The following is a 20546-nucleotide window of genomic DNA, read 5'->3' as shown; positions in this document are numbered from 1 at the left end:
TTACATTAGCAAAAGATTAGCGTCAAGGGAAACAATATTAACTTACAACTCTAGATCACCAACATGAGTTAGGTATCCATGACTCAAGATTGTCTAATTACTCTTTCCAAGCCAAGAATGCTCAAAATCTACTCTAACATCCAACCAAGCATTTTGTCAAACACTTGGAAGGCACAAAAGGGAAGCATAGTAAAAGTGCAAGAATAATAAATCTACCAACTACCAATTGTAAGGAATTAATAATAACAACTCAATTCATCCATAAAAGGACATCAAACATCATGAAAGAGGCATAAAAGTAAAATTAACAAGAGAATTAAGAAGAATTAAAGGAGTAGAACAACAAATTGTAAATGAAACAAGATGAAAACATGAAATGCAGCCTAGATCTAGATGTAAAATATCCTAAGAACCCTAATTCTAGAGAAAAGAGGGAGCTTCTCTCTCTAGAAACTAAACTACATGATTGTAATTCTACAACTAAGTGCTCCCACCTGTCCATTCTTCAATTCAGCATGAAATAACCTCTGGAGTCAGTTGGATTTGGGCCTGGGCAGCTCAAAAATCACCCCTAACGTTTTCACTTTAATGATGTCACGTGTGAGCATCCCATGCGTACGCGTCACTTGGCATTTTGCTATCCACGCGTATGCGTAGTGCATGCGTACGCGTCACCATGCGACTTCATCATCCACGCGTGCGCGTATGTTGCGCGTACGCGTCGGTGTCAGCACTCTAAATCCTTATTTTTAATTGAATTTTTCACTTTGCATGCTTTTCTCTTCACTCCTTTGACCCATTCCTAGCCTTTTCAACCTGAAATCACTCAACAAACACATTGAGACATATAGTGGAATCAAAGGTTAATTAAAATTTGCCAATTTATGGGCCTAAAAAGTAAGTTTTTACACTTAAGCACAAATCAAGGGAGAATTACAAAACCATGCTATTTCATTGAATAAATATGAGAAAAGGTGATAAAATCTCCCATAATAAGGACAAGATAAACTACAAAATTAGAGTTTATCATCTCCTCATGAGTTCTGGTTTCTTTTAGTTCTTCAACAAGGCGGTCCTTAGTGGGCGTTGAATGCCCATCCTCTCCCATTATGGCGTTTAATGCTAGAACTTGCTCCTCTTTGGGCGTTGAACACCTAGCTATTTCATCACTTGCGTTCAACGCCAGAAGTTCCTCTTCAGTTTTGGCCTCAGCTCTTATACTGAGGGCCTTGCGCTCTTCTTTTGGGTTTACTTTGGTGTTACTTGGAAGAGTGTTAGAAGGGATCTTCGGGATCCTCTTACTCAGCTAACCAATCTGTACCTCCAGATTCCTAATGGAGGATCTTGTTTCAATAACAAAACTGTGAGTGGTCTTAGAGAGATCGAAGACTATAGTGGCTAAGTTAGAGAGGCTATGCTTAGAAGTCTCCATATGTTGTTGAGAAGGTGGGAATGGTTTGTTATTGAACATATTCTAGGTTCGTGCACCTTGATTGTTGTTGAAGCCTTGCTAAGGCTTCTGTTGATCCCTCCATGAAAGGTTGGGATAATTTCTCCATGATGAGTTGTAGGAATTTTTATAAGGCTCATTATTAGGATTCATTGAGGAATTTCCCATATAGTTAATCTCCTGCATCATGGGTTGATCTGGATCATAGGAATCTCCTTCATAGGAGGCTTCTTGAGTGCTGCCAGCTGCAGCTTGCAATCCAGTCAGATGCTGAGAAATCATGTAGACCTGTTGGGTTAGGATCTTTTTCTAAGCCAATATAGAATTCAGAGTGTCAACTTCTAGGACTCCCCTCTTTTGAGCTACCCCATTGTTCACAAGGTTCCTCTCAGAAATGTACATGAATTGATTGTTTGCAACCATGTCAATGAGTTTCTGTGCCTCTTCAGGCATTTTCTTCAAGTGGAGTGATCCACCAGCAGAGTGGTTCAATGCCATTTTGGACATCTCAAGAAGGCCATCATAGAAGATATCTAGTATGGTCCAGTCCGAAATCATGTTAGGAGGGCACCTTCTGATCAGTTGCTTGTACCTCTCCCAAGCTTCATAGAGGGATTCACTATCTTTCTGTCTAAAGGTCTGAACTTCCACCCTAAGCTTACTCAGCTTCTAAGTTGGATAGAAGTTGGCCAGGAAGGAATTGACCACCTTTTCCCAAGAGTCTAAGCTTTTCTTGAATTGGGAATCCAGCCATAACCTAGCTTTGCCTCTTACAGCAAAAGAAAAAAGTATAAGCTTGTAAATCTCTGGATCCACTCCATTAGTCTTGACAGTAACACAGATTTGCAAGAAATTAGAGATGAATCTGTTGGGATCTTCCTGTAGAAGTCTATGAAACTAGCAGTTCTGTTGAACTAGAGTGACCAGTTGAGGCTTCAGCTCAAAATTATTTGCACTAATGGCTTGTATAGAGATGTTGCGCCCATAGAAATCAGAAGTGGGTGCAGTAAAGTCACCTAGGACCTTCCTTGCGTCTCCTCTGTCATTAGGGTTGGCTGCCATGTCTGTATTCTTAGCTTCTTGTTCGAAAAGCTCTGTGAGATTTCCTCCTAAGTGTTGTGCTCTAACTTGTTGTAAATGCCTCCTTAGAGTCCTCTCAGGTTCAGGATCAGGATCAAAGAGAGGTTCTTTATCCCTATTCCTACTCATAAACAAAAAGAAAGAATACAAGAAGAGAAGAAGAAAGGATTTTCTATGTCAGAGTATAGAGGTCCTTTGTTAGTGAGATAGGTCAAGAGGAAAAGAAAAGAAGATGTCCTTTAATAAGGATAGTTTTCAAAAATCAATAGAGAGAAAAGCGGAGATATTTTCAAAAATAGAGAGGGAAAGAGAGATGAAATTTTCAAAAAAGAAGAAAGAGAAAGTATTTAAGAGGTTTTGAAAAAGAAGAAAGACAGAAAATAGAAAGAGAATAAGGTAAAACAAGTAACTAACCAACAAGAATTGAAAATAAAAGATTTGATTTTGAAATTCAATTTTTTTTTGAAAGAAAGTAGAGAATTAAAATTTAAAAGTTTTAGATTTAAAAATAAGATGAGATAAGTAAGTTTTAAAATCTAAAAAAGAAAGATAAGATAAAGATTTAAAAAAGATTTTGAAATTTGAAAAGATTTTATTTTGAAATTCGAAATTAAACTTAGATAAAATAAGATATTTGAAATTTAAAGAGAGATAAACAAAAGATAAGATAAAGATTTGAAAAAGATTTGAAGAGATAAGATTTAAAATTTAAAAATTAAACTTTACTAACAAGAAAACACCAAACTTAAAATTTTTAAATCAAGATAAGAAAAGATAGCAAGGATTTCAAAAATTTGAATAGAGATTCAGTTAAGGCTTTGGAGATTGATAAACCCCATTTTAGGGTATATCTTGTGCTTATTGTAGGGGGTTTTATCACCTTTTCTCACATTTCTTCAAGGAAATAGCATGGTTTCATGATTTTCTCCTAATTTGTGCTTAAGTGTAAAAACATGCTTTTTAGGCCTTTAATTGCTAATTTTAATTCACCTTTGATTCCACTAGTTGCCTTGATGTGTTTGTTAGTGAATTCAGGTTGAAAAGACTAGGAATGGATCAAAGGAATGAAGAGAAAAGCATGCAAAGTGGAGAAATCATGAAAAATCAAGGATTTGTGATGCACTCGCCGACGCGTACGCGTAATAGATGCGTAGGTATGGAAGAAAAATGTCAAGCGACGCATACGCGTGACCCACGCGTATACGTCGATGCTCGCACGTGACTTCATTAAAGTGAAAATGCTGGGGGCAATTTCTGAGCTTCCCAGGCCCAAATCCAACTGATTCCAGAGACTATTTCATGGAGAATTGAGGATTGGACAAGGGGGGATCATTCATACACTTAGTTTTACTGAGAGATGTAGAATTCTAGAGAGAGAGGCTCTCTCCTCTCTCTAGATTAGGGTTCTTAGTTTTATCTTCCTTTTTAGATGTAGATTTAATTCATGCTTTGATTTACTTTTTCTTTCTAATTTCTTGTTCCTTTACCTTTGCTTTCCTAGCTTAGTATCTTACTCTTTGTATTTGTTTTCTTTGTTGTTGGTGCACTCTTGTTTCTTCTATTTTCTTTTAATGCAATTTATGTTTGATTTCTTTTATTGTTGATTTACTTTGTTGTTACTGTTAATTCCTTGCAATTAGTAGTTGTTAGAATTTACATTTCTTGTCATTTTACCATGCCTTCCATTTATACCTTCCATGTGTTTGATAAAATGCTTGGAAGGATGTTAGAGTAGATTTTTGTCCTCTCGACTTAGGATGGTAACTTAAGTGACCTTGAGTTATTAATGTCCAAGTGATTGATAATTAATGTCCTTTGACACTAGCTTTCACTAAGTCAATTAGTGAAATAGTTAGGACTTATGGACTAGGATCGATAAAGCTCATTTGACTTTCCTTCACTTGTTGGAGGATGACTTAATGAGATTGATCCTTGCAATTATCATATTGTGGTTAGTAATAAGGATAGAGTTCCTTAACCATCAACCCTTGTCAAGACCTTTTTATCATTTGAGCTTCTATTTACGTTTCTTGTTCCTTATTTAAAACCCCAAAATATACAACTCATAACCAATAACAAGAACACGTCCCTGCAATTCCTTGAGAGACGACCCATGTAACACCCAACCATACAGAGTCTTATGCTTAAGTCATAATTCAGAGATGGCAAGGTATTACGACCTCTAAAAATTAAAATTTAGTACATATAATAGTATGAATAATGATTATAACTAGGATCCTTTGAAGAGAAAGGGGTAAACAAAATCATAACTCGAAAGCGCAACACTCCGATCGAAACTGTAACGAATAAAGGAATAAGCTAAAGCGAGATTATATATATACAAAGGAGTGTCAGAAATAGGAAAATTAAAACTCAAAATCCGGTTGCGAAGAAAACTGGTCCAAGCATAGCAATATATACATGTAAATAAAATAGGAACCCCAAAGGAAACCCAAGGGACATAAATACAGAAAACCTATTCTCCAAAATCTCCTATAAGAGGAGTCATCACAGTTTGTATTATTTAGTGGAGATAAAAGTATATAAACGAAACATGTAAACCAAGATAGGGTCCCGAGAACAAAAGATCTTCGCTAATCTAGAAGTCTCCAGCATGCTTCAGCGAGAAGCCTCACGACCTGCATCTGAAAACCACAAAATCTGCATGGGTAAGAACCGGAGGTTCTCAGTTTGGTAACAGTGCCCATATATCTAACATGTAATGTCTTGGAAAAGCCAAAGGCAATCCTAAAACTTTCACCAGATAAATTCATAGCTTATAAGCAGACTGAACCATAAATGGCAATTGACTAAAGATTTTCAGTCTAGCTAATACTTCCTTTTCTAATTCCAATCACCAAAAGGTCAATGGAAGGACAAATGCAAGATAACTCTATCAAAAGGAGGGCGCAGGAGTTCCTCCTTGAACTTCCTGAAATTGACTACTGGACTCGTCTAGAAGCATCTGTTGCCAAGCTGCAAGAAGCTATGGAACAAATTAAGGAAGAATAGCAGAATCAAAACTGCATGCTCTGCAAATTTCTTAAGGAACAAGAGAAGCAGGGGTGTGAGCTATAGGAGCTGAAGCGCCAAAAGCTCTCCCTTGAAGGGTCAAATACCCCACAAGTTGAGGGAGCATCCACTTCTCAAGATCAAGGTTGTTGAGTTCTAACTCTGTGATCATCCCTATCATTAGGAGTCTATTTTAGAGTAATTTAAATTTTGTTTTCTATTACTATTAGTCTTATCTTATATCTATTTCTGAGTCTTGTTCTTAATTCATGATTAATAAAATTTAAGGTTCATGTTTTAAAGCTATAAATGTCCTATGAATCCATCACCTTTTTTAAATGAAAAATGCTCTAATCACAAAAGAACAAGAAATACAAGATTTCAAATTCATCTCTGAAACTAGTTGAATTAGTTTGATGTGGTGACAATAATTTTTGTTTTCTGAATGAATGCTTGAACAGTGCATATATCTTTTGAATTTGTTGATTCAAGAATGTTAAACTTGTTGGCTCTTGAAAGAATGATGGAAAAGGAAAAATGTTGTTGAGGATCTGAAAAATCATCAAATTGATTCTTGAAGCAAGAAAAAGCAATAAAAAAATTATTATTATTTCTAAGTGATCCAAGGCAAAAAGAGTGTGCTTAAGAACCCTGGACACCTCTGATTGGGGACTCTAGCAAAGCTGAGTCACAATCTCAAAAGGTTCACCCAGTCATGTGTCTGTGGCATGAATGTATCCGGTGGTAATACTGGAAGACAGAGTGCTTTGGACCACCGCCAAGACTCATAAAGTAGCTATGTTCAAGAATCATCATACGTAACTAGGAGAATCAATAACACTATCTGAGTTCTGAGTTCCTATAGATGCCAATCATTCTAATCTTCAAAGGATAAAGTGAGATGCCAAAACTGTCCAGAAGCAAAAAGCTACTAGTCCCGCTCATCTAATTGGAGCTAAGTTTCTTTGATATTTTGGAGTCTATAATATATTCTCTTCTTTTTATTCTATTTTGACTTTCAGTTGCTTGGGGACAAGCAACAATTTAAGTTTGGTGTTGTGATGAGCGGATAATTTATACGCTTTTTGGCATTGTTTTTAGTATGTTTTGAGTATATTTTAGTTAGTTTATTACATTTTTTATTAGTTTTTAGTTAAAATTCACTTTTCTGGGCTTTACTATGAGTTTATGTCTTTTCTGTGATTTCAGGTATTTTCTGGCTGAAATTGAGGGACCTGAGCAAAAATCTGATTTAGAGACTGAAAAGGACTGCAGATGCTGTTGGATTCTGACCTCCCTACACTCGAAATGGATTATCTGGAGCCACAGAAGCCCAATTGGCGCGCTCTCAATTGCGTTGGAAAGTAGACATCCTGGGCTTTCCAGCAATATATAATAGTCTATATTTTACCCGAGATTTGATGGCCCAAACCGGCGTTGCAAATCAGCTTTAGAATTCCCGGCGTTTAACGCCGGAACTGGCATAAAAATTGGAGTTAAACGCCCAAACTGGCATAAAAGCTGGCGTTTAACTCCAGAAAAAGTCTCTACACATGAAAGCTTCAATGCTCAGCCCAAGCACACACCAAGTGGACCCCGGAAGTGGATTTTTACGTCATTTACTTATTTCTGTATACCCTAGGTTACTAGTTCACTATTAATAGGATCTTTTGACATTGTATCTTTACCTCATGACACTTTACACATTCCTTATTGTATCTTCTACGGCATGAGTCTCTAAACCCCATGGTTGGGGGTGAGGAGCTCTGCTGTGTCTTGATGGATTAATGCAATTACTACTGTTTTTCATTCAATCACGCTTGTTTCTATTCTAACATATCACTTGCTCCTAAATCTGATGAATGTGATGATCCGTGACGCTCATCATCATTCTCACCTATGAACTTGTGCCTGACAACCACCTCCGTTCTACCTTATATTAAGTAGATATCTCTAGGATTCCTTAATTAGAATCTTCGTGGTATAAGCTAGAATTGATGGCGGTATTCAAGAGAATCCGGAAGGTCTAAACCTTGTCTGTGGTATTCTGAGTAGGATTCAAGGATTGAATGACTGTGACGAGCTTCAAACTCCTGAAGGCTGGGCTTTAGTGACAGACGCAAAAGAATCATTGGATTCTATTCCAACCTGATTGAGAACTGACAGATGATTAGCCGTGCTGTGACAGAGTGCGTTGAACATTTTCACTGAGAGGATGGGAGGTAGCCATTGACAACGGTGAAACCCTACATACAGCTTGCCATGGAAGGAGCCTTGCGTGCATGAAGAAGAAGACAGTAGGAAAGCAAAGATTCAGAAGATAGAACATCTCCAAAACCTCAACCTGTTTTCCATTACTGCAAAACAAGTACTTATTTCATGTTCTTTTATTGTTCACAATTAAACCTGATAATTATTGATATCATGACTAAGAGTTACAAGATAACCATAGCTTGCTTCAAGCCGACAATCTCCGTGGGATCGACCCTTACTCACGCAAGGTATTACTTGGACGACCCAGTGCACTTGCTGGTTAGTTGTGCGGGATTGCAAAAGTGTGATTGCAATTTCGTGCACCAAGTTTTTAGGACTGTTTTATTTTTGTTGGTCTAGAGTCTTTTATTTGAGTTTAGTTTCATATTTTAAGTTTGGTGTCAATTGCATGCTTTTGTTTTCTTTTAATTTTTCGAATTTGCATGTTCTTAGTCCTTTCTTGATCTTTAAAAAATTCTAAGTTTGGTATCTTCTTTGTGTTTTCCTTTAAGTTTTCGAAAAGTTGTGTTTGATTTTCTAAAAATTTTAAGTTTGGTGTCATTTTGTTGTTTTTCTCTTTCCTCTTTTCAAAAAATCAAATCTTTTTCAAAATAATTTTTAATCATATCTTTTCAATTGCTAATTCAAAATCTTTTTAATTAACTAATTGATTCAATTTTCAATTTGCTTTGATATTATTTTCTTTTAATTTTTGAAATTTTATTTTATTTTCGATTTATTCTATTTTATTTTTTTCAGTCACCTTAAATTAAAAAAAAAATTACTTTACTTGTGAATCCATATCATATTCCCTTTCTCCATCATGGACCTAAGCGGAATTGAGCAGTCCAGAAGGACTCTGGGGTCATATGCTAACCCCATTACAGCTGCATATGGGAGTAGCATCTGTATACCTCCCATTAAAGCAAGCAGCTTTGAGCTAAATCCTCAACTCATTATTATGGTGCAGCAAAATTGCCAGTATTCCGGTCTTCCACAGGAAGAACCTACTGAGTTTCTAGCACAATTCTTACAAATTGCTGACACAGTACGTGATAAAGAGGTGGATCAGGATGTCTACAGATTATTACTGTTTCCATTTGCTGTAAAAGATCAAGCTAAGAGGTGGTTGAATAACCAACCCACAACAAGCATAAAAACATGGAGACAGTTATCAGACAAATTCCTGAATCAATTTTTCCCTCCAAAAAGGATGACACAGCTAAGGCTGGACATCCAAGGCTTTAAACAAGAGGATAATGAATCCCTTTATAATGCCTGGGAGAGGTATAGAGGTATGCTAAGAAAATGCCCCTCTGAAATGTTTTCAGAGTGGGTACAGTTAGACATCTTCTACTATGGGCTTACAGAAAAAGCTCAGATGTCTCTAGACCACTCAGCTAGTAGATCTATACACATGAGGAAGACGATTGAAGAGGCTCAAGAACTCATAGATACTGTTGCTAGAAATCAACATTTGTACTCTAGCAGTGAGTCCTCTATAAAAGAAGAAGCTATGGCAGTAGCCACTGATCCTAATCCTTAAGAACAGATTGTTGAGCTTAATCAGCAATTACTCTTGATGACAAAACAGTTGGCAGAATTTAAAGAGATGCTCCAAGAAACTAAAATTTCCAACAAGAACATAGAATCACAGTTGAATCAGACAAAATAGCAGTTATCTAAACAGATAACAGAAGAATGCCAAGCAGTTCAATTGAGGAGTGGGAAGACATTGAATAACACTGCTCAAAGTAGCAAAAAGCCAAGAAAGGAACATTTGACAGAGGATAACCAAACCACTGCCCAAAATCCCTCTGAGGACAGTAAGAGCCCAGAGAGGAATACTCCCGGCGTTCAAACGCCAGAAAAGGGGGAAAAGCTGGCGTTAAACGCCCATTCCTTGCCCAGTTCTGGCGTTCAAACGCCAGAAAAGGGGAAAAAGTTGGCGTTAAACGCCCATTCCTCACCCAATCCTGGCGTTCAAATGCCAATGGGAAATCAGACACCTGAGAGTGCTGATAGTAACCCCTCTAAAAAGGCTTCTCCAACCACCTCTGTAAGGAATAAACCTGCAGCAACTAAGGTTGAAGAATATAAAGCCAAGATGCCTTATCCTCAGAAACTCCACCAAGCGGAATAGGATAAGCAATTTGCCCGCTTTGCAGACTATCTAAGGACTCTTGAAATAAAGATTCCGTTTGCAGAGGCACTTGAGCAAATACCTTCTTATGCTAAGTTCATGAAAGAGATCTTAAGTCATAAGAAGGATTGGAGAGAAACTGAAAAAGTGTTTCTCACTGAAGAATGCAGTGCAGTCATTCTGAAGAGCTTACCAGAAAAACTCCAAGATCCAAGAAGCTTTATGATACCATGCACATTAGAAGGTGCTTGCACCAAGACAGCCCTGTGTGACCTTGGAGCAAGTATCAATCTAATACCTACATCCACTATCAGAAAGCTTGGGTTGACTGAAGAAGTCAAACCAACCTGGATATGTCTCCAACTTGCTGATGGCTCTATTAAATATCCATCAGGCATAATTGAGGACATGATTGTCAAGGTTGGGCCATTCGCCTTTCCAACTGATTTTGAAGTGCTGGAAATGGAGGAGCACAAGAGTGCAACTCTCATCCTAGGAAGACCTTTCCTAGCAACTAGGCGAACTCTTATTGATGTACAAAAAGGGAAAGTAACCCTGAGAGTCAATGAGGATGAGTTCAAGTTGAATGCTGTAAAAGCTATGCAGCATCCAGACACACCAAATGACTGCATGAGCACCGACATTATTGACTCTTTAGTGGAAGAGATCAATATGGCTGAAAGTCTAGAATCAGAGCTAGAGGACATCTTCAAGGATGTTTAGCCTGATCAGGAAGAACTAGAGGAAACAAAAGAATTTTTGAAAATTCCTCAGGAAGAGGATAAACCTCCCAAACCTGAACTCAAACCACTACCACTATCCCTGAAGTATGCATTTCTGGGAGAGGGTGACACTTTTCCAGTGATCATAAGCTCTGCTTTAAATCCACAGGAAGAGGAAGCACTGATTCAAGTGATAAGGACACACAAGACAGCTCTTGGGTGGTCCATAAGTGATCTTAAGGGCATTAGCCCAGCAAGATGCATGCACAAGATTCTATTGGAGGATAATGCCAAACCAGTGGTTCAACCACAAAGGCGGCTAAATCTTGTCATGAAGGAGATGGTGCAGAAAGAGGTCACTAAATTACTAGAGGCTGGGATTATTTATCCTATTTCTGATAGCCCCTGGGTGAGCCCTGTCCAAGTTGTCCCCAAGAAGGGAGGCATGACAGTGGTTCATAATGAAAAGAATAAACTGGTTCCCACAAGAACAGTTACAGGGTGACGTATGTGTATTGATTACAGAAGGCTCAACACAGCCACCAGAAAGGATCATTTTTCTTTACCATTCATAGACCAAATGCTAGAAAGACTAGCTGGTCATGATTATTACTGCTTTTTGGATGGCTATTCAGGTTACAACCAAATTGCAGTAGATCCTTGATGACAAGTCATCAAATACCCATTTTTCAAGCTAATTTCACTTGTTTTATTAGTCTTTATGCACTTTCTTGCATCCTAAGCAAGAGATTTGGAACGAAAACACATAACTTCTTTAGATCAAGCAACTACCATTAAATTGATGCTAACTCATGAGGTTCAAGCTAATTTTAATTGAATTTTAATTGATTTATAAGCCTTGTGAATTTAGTGATACTTTGAGTAGTTGTTTTGGTTTATTGTAGGTGAATAAAAGAAGAAAAGAGGAAGCGTAGCCTAGGGAAGTGTGGCCCAAGGAGAAGAAAATGTGGTCAAAGAGAGAAGAAGTGTGGCGCACAAAATGAGGAAGGCAAGCATTGCCCTCCACAAGGGCACACTTCCCTCTAGGAGGGCAACATAAGGGAACAAAGCATGAAAGGCAACTCTGCCCTGCCCACTACAAGGGCAGAGCACAAATTTGTGCCTTGGAATCAAGAAGAACAAAACCTTGCCCTGCCCTCCACAAGGGCAGTATCGGGCTCACCAAGGGAAGAAAATCAAAGGAAAATGCCTACAATGCTTGCCACAAGAGTTGAACACGGGACCATGAGGAAGCAAGGAACTAGGCTCCATTACAGTGCCAAGAAAGCCAAGGAAATTGAATGAGCGTGTGTTTATGCCAGGATTCGAACGTGGGACTTCAGTTTGGAAACACTGCCCTACCCTCCGCGAGGGCAGGGCAGCATTTTGTTGTGGCATGAATCTGGCGCACCAAGGCACGTTTCTGGCGCACCAAGGCACGATTCTGGCAGCACCAGCAGCGCACCACAGCACAATTCTGGCGCACCAAGGCACGTTTCTGGCGCACCAAGGCATGATTCTGCCAGCACCAGCAGCGCACCACAGCACAATTCTGGCGCACCAACTTTTTCTGCCCTGCTCTCTGTGAGGGCAGGGCAGCATCCTGCGCACCAGCCTGCACCACGCCTGCACCAGCAACGCACCAAGCACCAAATCCTGCCCTGCCCTCCACAAGGGCAGGGCAGCCTCCTGGAAGCTATTATTTTGGGCCAAAAATTGAATTAAAAATCCAATTTAATTCATTTCTTCACCAAATCAAAAGCCCATCCAAATCCTAAGATCCAAGAATGGAAAGTGTATAAATAGGAGCTAGTTTGATGTAATTAGGACCTTTTGCTTTGCTTTTGAACTTTGAATTTTCCTTTAAACCTTTGCTTTTATTTGGAGCTGTTAAAATTTCTCTTGGGGACTTCACTAAGATTTCAGAGAATTGGGGAGGAGAATTGATCTCTCTTCTTCCTCGTTCTTGCTTGGGCACTTTTACTTTTCTTGTTTTGAGTTTTGGGTGTGAAGAATTGAGGAAATTCTGTCTCAATCTCCATTCAAAATCTCTTTGATTTCATTTATGCATAATTGAATTCAAACACATTTCCTTTACTGCTTCTTCTTCTATTTCTTGTCAATTGCTTTGTGAACTTGGATCTGGGAAGGCAATTGAGATCTAGGCTTTGCTACCAAGTCTCTGGAGTCCTGAGATCCCAATTTACTTTTGGTTCTTCTGTAAACCTTTGCTGCACTCAATTTCCTTACTGTTTGAGCTCTAATTACTTTTAATTCAATATCTGCTTTACTAATTTTTGCAATTCAGTTCCTCTTTGCTTAGATTCTGAAATCCCATTCCTCAAACCCCTTTTACATTCAAGCAATTTATATTCCTTGCATTTTAAGTTACTGCAATTTACATTTCTTACACTTTAAGTTTCAGTCATTTACTTTCTTGTTCTTTAAGATTCTGCAAGTTTACTTTCCTGCACTTTAATTTACTGCAATTCTCCCTTCCCCCTTTACATTTCCTGTCATTTACTTCCTGTTGGATACAAATCACTCAACCAATACTTGATTCGCTTGACTAAATCAACCACTAAACTAAAATTGCTCAATCCTTCAATCCCTGTGGGATCGACCTCACTCATGTGAGTTATTATTACTTGATGCGACCCGGTACACTTGCCGGTGAGTTTTGTGTCGGATCGTTTTCCGCACATCAAGTTTTTGGCGCCGTTGCCGGGGATTGAAATAGATTGACAATGATTAAGTGAAGTGGAGGTCTAGATTAAGCATTTTTTTTTCTTTTCTGTTTCTCTAACACACTAACTGTTTGAGTTTTTGCTTAAACTAACTAAAACTTCATTCTAGCCATAGATTGAAGTTTTATTGATTTGTTTTCTGTGTGTTTATTGTTGTGTGTTTGCATGTCAGGTACAGGAAGATCTTCCCCTATCCTCTCTGAAATTGACCAAAGAACTCTTCGAAGAATAAGAAGAGCTGAAAGAGGAAAGAACGTTATTGGAGAGGAAGAATCTGAGGAGGAATTCCAAGAAATGGAAGGAGATCCATCAAATCCCAATCAACCAGAAGGAGGAGCCAATAATAACCAACAACAAAGAAGAGTACTGGCTTCATACACATTTGCAAATGCTAGACACTGTGGGAGTAGCATTCTTCCCCCCAATGTCAATGCAAACAACTTTGAACTAAAGCCACAACTCATCACTTTGGTTCAAAACAACTGTTCTTTTGGAGGAGGACCATTGGAGGACCCAAACCAACACTTATCCACCTTCTTGAGGATTTGTGACACTGTTAAAACCAATGGTGTGCCTCCTGACAGTTACAAGTTGTTGCTCTTTCCATTTTCTCTCAGAGACAAAGCCACTCAATGGCTAGAAACGTTCCCAAAGGAAAGCATCAACACTTGGGATGATTTGGTGAGCAAGTTTCTTGCCAAATTTTACCCCCCTCAAAGAATCATAAGATTGAAGACTGAGGTGCAGACATTCACTCAAATGGAGGCTGAGAATTTATATGAAGCATGGGAAAGATATAAAGCTCTATTGAGAAAATGTCCACCAGAGATGTTTACTGAATGGGATAAGTTGCAAAACTTCTATGAAGGACTTACTCTAAAGGCTCAAGAAGCACTTGATCACTCAGCTGGAGGCTCATTACAACTCAGGAAAACCACAGAGGAAGCTCAAAACCTCATTGATATGGTGGCCAACAACCAATATTTCTTTGCTCATCAAAGACAACGCCAACCATCACAGAGAAGGGGAGTAATGGAGTTAGAAGGAGTGAATTCAATTCTAGCTCAGAACAAGATGATGCAGCAGCAGATTCAACAACAGTTTGAGCAAATGGCCAAAAGAATTGATGGCCTGCAAGTGGCAGCAGTGAGCACTACAAGCCAACCATCAACCACATGGGTGCAAAGTGAAGAGACCCAAGAGGAGAAACAGCAAGAGCAAGTCCAATACATGCACAACCAAAATCCTGGAACAAATAAAGTTTATGGTGATACTTACAATCCATCTTGGAAGAACCATCCCAACCTCAGATGGGAAGACAACCACAATCAAAGCCAACAACCATGGCAAAGAAACTCAAGTCAGAACAATTGGAAAAGCACAAACCACAACCCCCAGCCAAACACTAACCAAAATACATACAGAAAACCACAAAATAACTACCCCAATTCTAACCATCACCTACCCAATAACCATCCAACTAACCAAAGTACTTACCATCATCTATCAACACCCCAAAACCAACCCATCTCAAAAGAATCCCAGAGGATCACTAATCTAGACCTGCTCATGGAAAAAATGATGAAGAACCAAGAATTGACAACAAAGAATCAAGAAGCTGCCATGAAGAACCTAGAGAGGCAGATTGGACAAATCTCCAAACAGATTTCTGTTGAAAAACCATCAAGCTCACTACCAAGTGACACCATTCCTAACCCAAAGGAAGAATGCAAGGTCGTGCAACTAAGGAGTGGAAAGATATTAGTGGATGGTAACCAAGGAGCAACCAAGAAACTTGTGGAGAACGACAATGAGCCAACAAAGAATGATGAAGCCATCAACAAGGACATGACAACCAAGAATGTCTCAGAAAAACTCATAGAGGAAAATAAACAACCACAGAATCTGAAGAAAGGAAAGCAAATCATGGAAGAACCGATTCCAAGACAACTTCAAGGGGAGAAAAACTTGACACCCCCAATACCTTATCCACAAAGATTCCACAAAGAAACAAAGGATCAGCACTTCCACAAATTTCTTGAGACTTTCAAGAAGCTGGAAATCAACATACCTTTGGCTGAGGCATTAAAGCAAATGCCTCTGTATGCCAAGTTCTTAAAGGAGCTCATCAACAAGAAGAGAAGTTGGAATGAGAAGGAGACTGTAATGCTTAGTGAAGAATGCAGTGCACTCATCAAAAAGGGACTCCCTCCCAAGCTTGAAGATCCTGGAGGTTTCTTCCTACCCTGCACTATTGGAAACCTATTCATCAACAAGGGGATGTGTGACTTAGGAGCAAGCATAAATTTAATCCCATCTTCTTTAGTGAAAAAGCTTGGCATAGAGGAGGTGAAACCAATACAGATATCCTTGGAGTTGGTGGATCAATCAGTAGTATATCCTAAGGGGATGATTGAGAACCTTTTAGTTAAGGTTGACAAGTTCATCTATCCGGCAGATTTTGTGATCCTGGATTCTTCAGAAAATGGAAATGACTCCATAATACTTGGTCGACCATTTTTGGCCACTGCTAGAGCCATTGTGGATATAGAACAGGGAGAGCTAACCCTCAGGATGCATGAGGAAAGCATCACCTTGAAAGTCTTTCTAGAATTACAAAGGAATGAAGAACCAAGCAAGACAAGTGGTGATTTCCTTCCAAAGCAAGCAACCGACAAAACAATAGAACAAGAGAGTGAGCTTGTACAAGGAGAAAAAGGAATTCAAAAAGAAGCTGGGATGATAAACAAAAAGGAAGGTATCACAACTCAAGTCACTGTCAAAGGAAGCATATTAACAAGGAAGACGAAGAAGAAAAACAAGAAAAAGGCCTACAAGGGGTGGAAGAATAAGAAAATCCCAACCGAAGGATTTGCCAAAGGTGATAAGGTGCAACTAGTGTATCAACAGCTGGGAACAAAAGATTATTACACTGTCAACCAAGTACTCTCTCTTGAGCACATTGAAATTGAGCATCAAGGCACACAGAGAAAGCTTACAGTGAGAGGTGACAAGTTGAGACATCACCAACATCAACCACCCTAAAGGGAGTCCAATGTCAAGCTAGTGACAATAAAAGAGCGCTTCATGGGAGGCAACCCATGATTTAAGATTTCTGTCTTCTCTTTAATAAGTTATGATTTCCTGAGTATGATTTTGAACTTTCATATTTGATAAATGCATATTTCATTTTAGAGCAGAAGTCAGACTTCTAAGTTTGGTGTCCCTTAAGGCACACTTAATTTTTGCTTTTCAAAAAAAAAGGGAGCTATTCTTAGAACATATGCGTAATTCTTTTGATGGAGCATATGACCAAACACTAAGTTTGGTGTCTGCATGTATAACAATGTTCAGAAGATCATTTCCCAATCATGGAATCAAAACCATACAGAAAGGAATCATGCATCAAAATTTAAAAAAAAAAAATTACATCAATTGTGAAGAATGGCTTGCATTGCTAAGCCGTCCCCTCAATAAAAGATAAGTTTGGTGTTCACCAACTTTTAGCATCTTTAATTAAGGGACACAATTTACAAAAAAAAATTTAAATAATAAATAGTAATAAACAAAACAAAACAATTCTTTTCCTTTAGTACAAATCAATTGCCAATGACTACATCAATGTTCTAAGGCTAGTTGTTTTGATTCATGCAGGAGAAAAAGATTGAAACAAACTCAAGGAGGGGCCACGGCTAGGATCAGCTATGAGAGGATGGTCACATGTGCCTAGAAGAACGCGCTCATGGGGAACAGAATTTGCATGCATGCATCATTGAACACCTAAATGCATGCAGCCAATGGAAGGAGGATCCTCGTCAAAGCCTCAACAATACATGCAGACCGTCCATTTCATGCATCCCTTGGATGAACAACTCAATCTTAACCCTTCATGAGCACCAACAAGTCCCTTTCTCACTCATTATGGTTTTGTTGGAAAGCTTGAAGAATCCACCTATAAATAGCCGTTGGCACCAAAACGGTCTACACACACTCATTCAAGCCACTTTCATATGAAAGCCATAATCTCTTCCACTCCCAAAACCAAAATAACTCCCTTATCTCACACAACAGAACCGAACCAAAACTCATCCCAAACACAACACATACTTCTTCTATTCTCACTTTTTCTTTCTTCTTACCTCAAATCCAATGGCCTCCTCAAGTTCAAAAAGAAGGCCGGGAAAGGAACCTATGGTAGCCGAACCTCCATTATTTGATGCAACCAAATTTAGATCCCAATTCCATGAAGGGAGATATCATAGGTTCATGGAGACAAAGAATGTCATTTATGAGAAAGGCCTTGAGTTGAGAGACGGGGAATACCCCATCATGAGGCAAATCACTAAAGAAAGAAGGTGGGAACTTTTATGTGCTCCTCTTGTTGACATCAGTGCAGTCATGATCAGGGAGTTCTATGCAAATGCTGTAAAGGAAAACAAAGATAGTGCTCCTTACACAAGTTATGTCAGAGGAGTTGAAGTGAGTTTTAGTCCAGCTGCCATCACAAGGGCTCTCAAGTTGAGAACCATAACTTATGCAGAGCCCAGTTATGAAACCAGATTGCAGATGGAAAACAATCCTGATGAGATCTTGCAGGGGTTATGTGTGGAGAATACAGATTGGGAAAGAGATTCAAAGGGAGTTCCAAGTCACTTGAGGAGGATAAATCTCACTCCTGTGGCTAAGGGATGGTATGAAATAGTAAGGAGATCTATCCTTCCTACTGGAAACGCTTCTTGGGTCACAATTAAATGAGCACTCTTGACATACTGCATCTTACATGGAGGTGAGATCAACCTCGTACAACTCATAGCTGACAGTATTCAAGAGATGGCCAATAGCACAAGCAAATCAAGTGGTCTTGGACATCCAAGCACCATCCTCAGGCTATGTGACAAAGCTGGAGTAATCTTTGAAGATGAGGACACAGAAAAAGTGAAAAAGGGAAAAGGGATCACTAAGAAGAGTATGGAAGGAATAAATGAAGAAGATGATCCAGAGGGGGTGGTAGCTCCTAGACAAAGGAGATCTCAAAGAGAGGAAGGACGAAATCAAGCTCATGATGCCATAGACATGAGCCAGCTACACAGAGCAATAGAAGAGCTATCCCAACAACTCATGCAGACTCAACAAGAGCAAAATCAGGGGCGCCCAGCGCAATATCTAGAGCCCCATCCAGAGTTTAGGGAGCAATATCTGAAAGATAAAGAGGAGAGAGAAGCTTGGCAGCGTCAAATGGAGGAGAAACAAGAGAGATGGCAACAGCAAATGATGACTCAGCAGCAAGAATTTCAAGCACAGATTCTTGAAGGACAAAAAGAGCAATACAAAGAATTCAAAGAATCATATGATAAGCTGTATTTTAGTCAAGCTAAAGCAGGGGAATACAGTCACAACTTGTATCAATGGAAGAATATTCATCACACCATGGGAGAAGTGAGATACGCACAAAGAATGGAGAATGATGAAAACATGCAAGCAAGGTTGGAGTACTTGACCCATAATTTGCCAACACTCAATCCTCAGATCAAGCCATTTGAGCAATGCCCTGAATTTGAAGCCAAGCAACAAGCAAGGTCTCGTCACTATACGGAGGCAACCTTTAAAAGATTGGAAGATGTTGGGCTCTCAGGACTCTTAGATTCTATCTGGGGTAGAAGATGTCCTGGTGAAGAGATCCGAGATTATTCCAAGCTAGGGAAGAGAAAGAAGAAAAAGGGAGAATCAAGCAGCAGCCACGACCAATAGAAGGTGGCAAAGTTCTTTCATTCCCCCTCTTTCACTCTTTTAATAAGGAGAAGCATGTCTGAAACATGATATGCCTCCACTGTTTATTTCTTTTTATTTCTTTTTCTTGTACTTTCTGTTATTCAATAAGTAGCTAGAGAAATGATCTGCATAATGCTTGTCATTCATCACTTAGCTTTAATTTTGTTTTGTTTCCCATATGCTTGAATAAAAGAGATTTGGTTTGAATTGAAAAGTGAAATATCCAATGTTGCATAAGTAGAATGGAAGTTAATGGTGGTATATATGTTTGATTAAATGCATGACTCATGAAATAATTACTGCATAATATCATTTTCATTCAAGTGTAAGTTAGCTTGCTGTTATAAAGATCCTCATCAATAAATAAAAAGCCCTTGAGAACAAAAACAAAAAAACAGAAAAAAAAAAGAGGAAGAAGAAAAAGCCAAAGTGGCAAGAAAAACAAAGAATAAAGGTTGGACACCAATAGCTTGGACCCTAGGACATATGCCTGTGGTGTTCTTGTACTAAGATATGCTTGGATAAGTAAATTCTAAAGGGTATTTTAAAACCCGGTCACTTAGATCAACTGATTTGGGATGGCCAATTGAAAGTCCACAATAAAGAGAAACTTAGATACAAAACATTTAGTTATCCAAAGAGATGCTGGGCATCAATGATCCTAGGAAGAAATAGTGAGCCATGTGTCTGTGGTGGAAAGATGTTGAGTAAAAGAAAAAAATGAAGCCAAAGGCTACTACTGCAACATTAGACACCAAACCTCCAAAAAGAATAATAAGCTTGTTAAGTATTATAAGAAAGAAAAGTTAGCAAGGGAGTAATTAAAAAGTAAGTCTTATAACAGCAAGTTTAGCAAGCCTTTGAGGAAAGATGTATATTATGTAACAGCAACAATAATTGAGTTATCTTTGTCTGCATAAAAACTCCATAAATCAAGTTCTGCTATATGCCTAATAAGGATATGTGTTCTTTTCTTGTTCAATTCAATTTCTCTTAGTTTTGATGCTTGCTTGGGGACAAGCAAGATTTAAGTTTGGTGTTGTGATGACAAGTCATCATATACCCATTTTTCAAGCTAATTTCACTTGTTTTATTAGTCTTTATACACTTTCTTGCATCCTAAGCAAGAGATTTGGAATGAAAACACATAACTTCTTTAGATCAAGCAACTACCATTAAATTGATGCTAACTCATGAGGTTCAAGCTAATTTTAATTGAATTTTAATTGATTTATAAGCCTTGTGAATTTAGTGATACTTTGAGTAGTTGTTTTGGTTTATTGTAGGTGAATAAAAGAAGAAAAGAGGAAGCGTAGCCTAAGGAAGTGTGGCCCAAGGAGAAGAAAATGTGGTCAAAGAGAGAAGAAGTG

At 38.6% G+C, this 20546-nt stretch overlaps 1 non-coding gene across 1 annotated transcript; it reads left to right on the top strand.

Moving 5' to 3' along the window:
* The first annotated feature begins 2001 nt into the window (after positions 1 to 2001).
* Positions 2002 to 2110, top strand: LOC130937165 (small nucleolar RNA R71). Its single transcript, XR_009068395.1, has one exon. It is a non-coding gene; the product is annotated as a small nucleolar RNA R71 (small nucleolar RNA).
* Positions 2111 to 20546: the final 18436 nt, after the last annotated feature.

This window comes from Arachis stenosperma, chromosome 6 (assembly GCF_014773155.1).
Source record: "Arachis stenosperma cultivar V10309 chromosome 6, arast.V10309.gnm1.PFL2, whole genome shotgun sequence".
In the NCBI taxonomy this organism is placed as follows: Eukaryota; Viridiplantae; Streptophyta; class Magnoliopsida; order Fabales; family Fabaceae; genus Arachis; species Arachis stenosperma.
The sequence above is the reverse complement of the archived record's forward strand: the minus strand, read 5'-3'. Positions and strand labels throughout refer to the sequence as shown.